We start from the raw sequence: 6,077 nt of genomic DNA, 5'->3' as shown, positions 1-6,077 counted from the left end.
GGCGCTAGGCAGGGGGCGCTAGGCAGTGGACGCTAGGCAGGGGGCGCTAGGTACTGGGCGCTAGGCAGTGGACGCTAGGCAGTGGACGCTAGGTACTGGGCGCTAGGCAGGGGGCGCTAGGCAGGGGGCGCTAGGCAGTGGACGCTAGGCAGGGGGCGCTAGGTACTGGGCGCTAGGTACTGGGCGCTAGGCAGTGGACGCTAGGCAGTGGACGCTAGGTACTGGGCGCTAAGCAGGGGGCGCTAGGCAGGGGGCGCTAGGTACTGGGCGCTAGGCAGGGGGCGCGGTGGCTGTGGGGTTGCGGACCGCACCGTTGACTGCCCCGGACGCTCCGCGGGCTGATGAGATGCGGGCAGGGGTGGGAGCTCATCCCATCGCATCACTCTTGTTGTTTTTGTCTGACCCACTTACATTCTATCACCGCCCCTGGAGTCTCGGCCACGCGAATTCCGCTCTCTTGAGCTGTCTGGTGGTCTGGACAAGTCTTGAGAGCTTTGGGACGTCGATTTAAGGCGGTGGTTCTGAACCTGGGATGCACGCACCCCCTGGGGGTTCGAGATGCCCTTTCTGCAAGCTGCAGTAAAAGTTAAGAACCATCGATTTAAGGAGGGCCACGGTGGCTCGGAGATGTTAACTACCTCGCCTGGTTCACAGGAGGTCGTGGGTTCGATCCTGACCCTGACGCCTGCTGTTGCTGTATATTTGGAGTTTGCGTGTCTCTCTCTCTCTCTCATCGTCATCACGGTGGCTATGAGATGTTAACTACCTCGCCTGGTTCACAGGAGGTCGTGGGTTCGATCCTGACCCTGACGCCTGCTGCTGTATATTTGGAGTTTGCGTGTCTCTCTCTCATCGTCATCACGGTGGCTAGGAGATGTTAACTACCTCGCCTGGTGTACAGGAGGTCGTGGGTTCGATCCTGACCCTGACGCCTGCTGCTGCTGTATATTTGGAGTTTGCGTGTCTCTCTCTCATCGTCATCACGGTGGCTCGGAGATGTTAACTACCTCGCCTGGTTCACAGGAGGTCGTGGGTTCGATCCTGACCCTGACGCCTGCTGCTGTATATGTGGAGTTTGCGTGTCTCTCTCTCCCCGTGGTCACGTGGATTTTCTTCTCCGTATCCTCCGGGTTTTCCCTGCACATTTTGAAACACGCTTTTAGAGGATTACCGGTAGTCTGCCACTATAAATTTCCACGCGATAAGCCGCTTAGTTGAGCTTTCATTTGTGGTGGCCAGCGTTGCTTCTGACTAAACAGCTCCACAGATCAGCGAGCCTTACCTGGTAGAATACAAAAAAACACATTTCATTGGTAGTTTATTTAATTCATTACTTTGAGTGATTTGCTTAGCTTGCTTATACTTTGCACTCCTATCGTTGTTTGTATTGTTTTTTTATTGTAACATGTGTAAGGAGCTTCATAGCTCATCGGATTTCCCGAGGATAAATACATGCGGCTACACAGCACGCGGCTGTGTGTGTGGTTAGCGCTTCGCTGCGCTACGAACCCGGCGACCCGAGTTCCATTCCCGCTCACGACCAACACCGGTGACGATTATCTGAACCGGTCCTGGGCCTCCTCCCCAAGGTCGGCTCAGCCTCAAATAAGCACCCGGTGTAACGGTGTGTAAACATCAACACCGGGGAGACAAAGGCGGTCGGGCGTGGTTGCTGGCCACCCACCCCCTCGTGTGCCGTGCCGGCCTTCATAGGTGCTGCTCGCTAACGGCACTCGCCCCAACAGTCTGTTTACGCTGTACGGGGGATCTTTGTGTGTGCGTGCGTGCGTTCATTCCGTTGTGTGTTCCAGCCATGCGCTCACGCTTCTGCCGTGATGGGCTTTCCCTCCGTCACGTGACAGTCTCTCCGGCACCCCCTACTCAGCCTCAGCTGTCGCTGCAGCGTGACCCCGAAGTTGACCCCCCCCCCCCATCTCCGGGCAGTCTCATCCCGCGCGTGTCACCGGTGAGCCGATAGCTGCATCGCGTTCGTTCGTTGTCTCGGAGAGACAAAGGCAGCCGCGTGTGACCAACTCGGCTCCCACCTCAGTCATCTGTCCATCAGCTCGAGTGGTGGCGGAATTGGGCAGGCATTTGGTCCAGCAGTAGATTGATCACGGCTGATTGTGATGATGATGGCGCTCTGAGTTGTGGCCGTCTTCTCTGCATCGCGAGTGTGAAATGTTACGCCTTACTTTTGCTCTTGGTAGAGAGTGCTGGGTGAGAGTGCTGCATGGAGAGTGGTGGAGTGGTGGTGGTGGAGAGTGGTGGTTGTGGAGTGGTGGTGGTGGAGAGTGGTGGTGGTGGAGCGTGGTGGTGGTGGAGTGTGGTTGGTGGAGAGTGGTTGATATTGGTAGTGGAGAGTGGTGGTGGAGAGTGGTGGTGGTGGTGGTGGAGAGTGGTGGTGGAGTGTGGTGGTAGAGAGTGGTGGTGGAGAGTGGTAGTGGTGGTGGAGAGTGGTGGTGGTAGAGAGTTGTGGTGGTGGTGGAGTGTGGTGGTAGAGAGTGGTGGTGGAGAGTGGTGGTGGTGGAGAGTGGTCACGTGATTTTACCCAATTTCGTAATTTGCGAATCACTTTTTCAAATTCGGAAAACGTTCGACCGCTGTGCCACGGCAAATTGAAGGCGCATGTGGCTCCTTGCACTGTGACCACGTGGTTAGTGAACACTCAAGAGCCACGTGTGGCTCCTTGCACTGTGGCCACGTGGTTAGTGAACACTCAAGAGCCACGTGTGGCTCCTTGCACTGTGGCCACGTGGTTAGTGAACACTCAAGAGCCACGTGTGGCTCCTTGCACTGTGACCACGTGGTTAGTGAACACTCAAGAGCCGCGTGTGGCTCCTTGCACTGGCCACGTGGCTAGTGAACACACAAGAGCCGCGTGTGGCTCCTTGCTCTGTGACCACGTGGTTAGTGAACACTCAAGAGCCGCGTGTGGCTCCTTGCACTGTGACCACGTGGTTAGTGAACACACAAGAGCCACGTGTGGCTCCTTGCGCTGTGACCACGTGGTTAGGGAACACACAAGAGTCACGTGTGGCTCCTTGCACTGGCCACGTGGTCAGTGTCCAGACCGCACGCCACCACTTACAGCCTCAATCCCCCCCAGTAGCAGAATTGAGTGAGCGCCGCTGCGATGAACCGAGAAGCATAGCGTTGTTGTTGTTGTTGCCAGGTCAAACGCATCGCTGACGAGTGCACGCCATCATCCACGCCACACGCCATGGTTGAAGGGCCTTAACACTCAAATATGACATCATCTCTATCATTCGCACAGCATATACTGCCGCCCTGGATTGGTTGAAGGGCCTCAACATTCAACTCTGACATCATCTATACAAACTGTCGCTCACAGGGCATATGAAAGAAGAAGAAGCTGCCAGGTCGAGCATCTTCTCCAGTACCCGAGCAGTGCGGTTAAGGTGGCGACAGATGCAGAGCAGTTTGCGGCCTCTTTCACGTGGCCCGCATGCCCTGGGGCCCCATCCCCCCTCCCCAGTTCTGGGCGTAGGCCCTCTGTGTGTGTGTGTGTAGAGCAGTTGTGGAGAGAGTGGAGAGTTTTCCATACCCCGGGCAGTGTGCTCATGGTCAGCTCCGGTTTGACAGCAGAGGTCTCACTCCGAATCAGTCGAGCAGCATTATCTTTTCATCAGCTGCGTAACGCTGTGTTTCTACTTGGTCTGTCGCTCCACACGAAGCTTGAGGTCTTCTCGGCCAAGGTCATGCCCTCCCTTCTCTATGCTTAGGAAACGTGGACCCACCTAATGGAACATCTTCGCTGGTTAGAAACATTTAGGCTGGCCTGCCGACGATCCATCCTGGGTTTAACCAGGCTGGATCGTGTGGGGAATCTTCCGAATCCTTGAAAGATCTGGGCAAGGTCCCATCGGTGAGCTCCTCCGGCAGGCAAGGCTGCGTTGGCTGAGTCATGTAGCCCGCATCCCCAGCCACCGCATGCCGAAACAGCTTTTGTTCAGCCAGATAGAGGGGGCTAAAAGGGCGCGACATGGGCGAGAGAAGAGATGGAGTGATGTGGTACAGGAGGACGTGGAGCTGAGTGGACTTGTCGATGACTGGTACCAGCGGTGTCAAGATCGGCCTCTGTGGAGGAGGCTCGTGAAGGACGCTGCTACTGGGCAATTGGAGGTAGTCGCCCTCCAACAACAACCGAGGGCGGAGGAGCGACACTCACAACAACGAGCGGAGCGCCGGGTGGCTAAAACACAGCAGGTTGGCACAGTAGGGGGCACAGGTGGTGCATCAGCCAGTCATCTCAGTCATCTCAGTCAGTCGACCCGTGGCACCTGGGTCTGTCCCGTGACTTCGTCCAAGGGGCGTTCGACACTTCACGTGGCCTCAACGTGCGCATAGCCTGGCACAAGCGCCGTGGTGACGTCATCGCCACTTAGTGGCGAATGGCGGTAGTTGTTGTCTGTGTCTGTCTGGGAGACAAAGGCGGCCGGGCGTGGTGCTGGCCACCCACCCCCTCGTGTGCCTTGCCGACCCTCATAGGTGCTTGCTAAGAGCACTTGCCCGTGCAGTCTGTCGCAGGCTACACGGGGGATCTTTGCGTGCGTGTGTTGAGCGGTGGCGTAGCGGTTAGCGCCGTGCTGCGCCACGAACCCGACGCCCCGAGTTCGATTCCCGCTCACGGCGAACAAACGAGTGCCCGGTGCGGTGTGCAGTCAAAACATCGCCACTGGGGAGACAAAGGCGGCCGGGCGTGGTGCCGGCCACCCTTCGCAGGGTGCTACTCGCGAACACAATTTGCCCCCCCCCCCCAGTCTTTTACGGGCGATACGGGGGGCTGGGGGGGGATCTGTGTCTTTGTCGTGCCAATTAAACACCTCTCTCTCTCTCTGTCTCTCTGTCGGCCACCAGCGCTCGCTCAGCTCGGCTCGTCGCGACTCCCGGGAGCGGGGGAACATCTCCCTCCTCCTCCTCCCTCCTCCTACCTCCTCCTCCCTCCTCCTCCTCCCTCCTCCTCCCTCCTCCTCCTCCTCCTCCTCCTCCTCCTCCTCCTCCTCCTCCCTCCTCCTCCCTCCTCCTACCTCCTCCTCCTCCCTCCTCCTCCCTCCTCCTCCTCCCTCCTCCTCCTCCTTCGTCCTCCTCCTCCCTCCTCCTCCTCCTCCTACCTCCTTCTCCTCCTCCTACCTCCTCCCTCCTTCTCCTCCTCCTCCCTCCTACCTCCTCCTCCTCCCTCCTCCTCCCTCCTCCCTCCCTCCTCCTCCCTCCTCCTCCTCCCTCCTCCTCCTCCCTCCTCCTCCTCCTCCTCCCTCCTACCTCCTCCTCCTCCTTCCTCCTCCTCCTCCCTCCTTCTCCTCCTCCTCCCTCCTCCCTCCTCCTCCTCCCTCCTTCTCCCTCCTACCTCCTCCTCCTCCCTCCTCCTTCTCCCTCCTCTCTCCTCCCTCCTCCTCCCTCCTCCCTCCTCCTCCCTCCTCCTCCCTCCTACCTCCTCCTACCTCCTCCTCCTCCCTCCTACCTCCTCCTCCTCCCTCCTCCTCGCTCCTCCTCCCTCCTCCTCCCTCCTACCTCCTCCTCCCTCCTACCTCCTTCTCCTACCTCCTCCTCCCTCCTCCTCCCTCCTCCCTCCTCCTCCCTCCTACCTCCTCCTCCCTCCTCCTCCCTCCTCCCTCCTCCTCCCTCCTACCTCCTCCCCCCTCCTCCCCGCAACCATCGGGACCCTGGCGACACCGAAGCCCCGATGCGCCGCTTCTTTTAGTTAGTTGTTGCTGTTGTTGCTGCTGCTGCTGTTGTTGCTGTTGCTGCTGCTGTTGTTGCTGCTGCTGCTGCTGTTGTTGCTGCGGTTGTTGTTGCTGTTGCTGCTCTCCCCGTGTCGAATGCGATTTTGCCGCAATTAATCTCCCGTGTGAATTGACTCGGGATAAACAGACCACGTGCAGTCTGAGCGCGGAAGCCGCAGTGGTGGACAGTACAAACACCGCGTTGTCATTATAATTTTTCAAATATCTCATTAAACTTGAAGGTAAAAAAAAACCCAATCTAATTTCACTACGACGCCCGTTTCACCTCGCGGATGTTCCTCTCGGGAACATTCACGGTCCAGCTCTGTTCAT

This window comes from Petromyzon marinus, chromosome 43 (assembly GCF_048934315.1).
Source record: "Petromyzon marinus isolate PM22_M1 ecotype Great Lakes invasive population chromosome 43, UKy_Petmar_22M1.pri1.0, whole genome shotgun sequence".
In the NCBI taxonomy this organism is placed as follows: domain Eukaryota; kingdom Metazoa; phylum Chordata; class Hyperoartia; order Petromyzontiformes; family Petromyzontidae; genus Petromyzon; species Petromyzon marinus.
The sequence above is the reverse complement of the archived record's forward strand: the minus strand, read 5'-3'. Positions refer to the sequence as shown.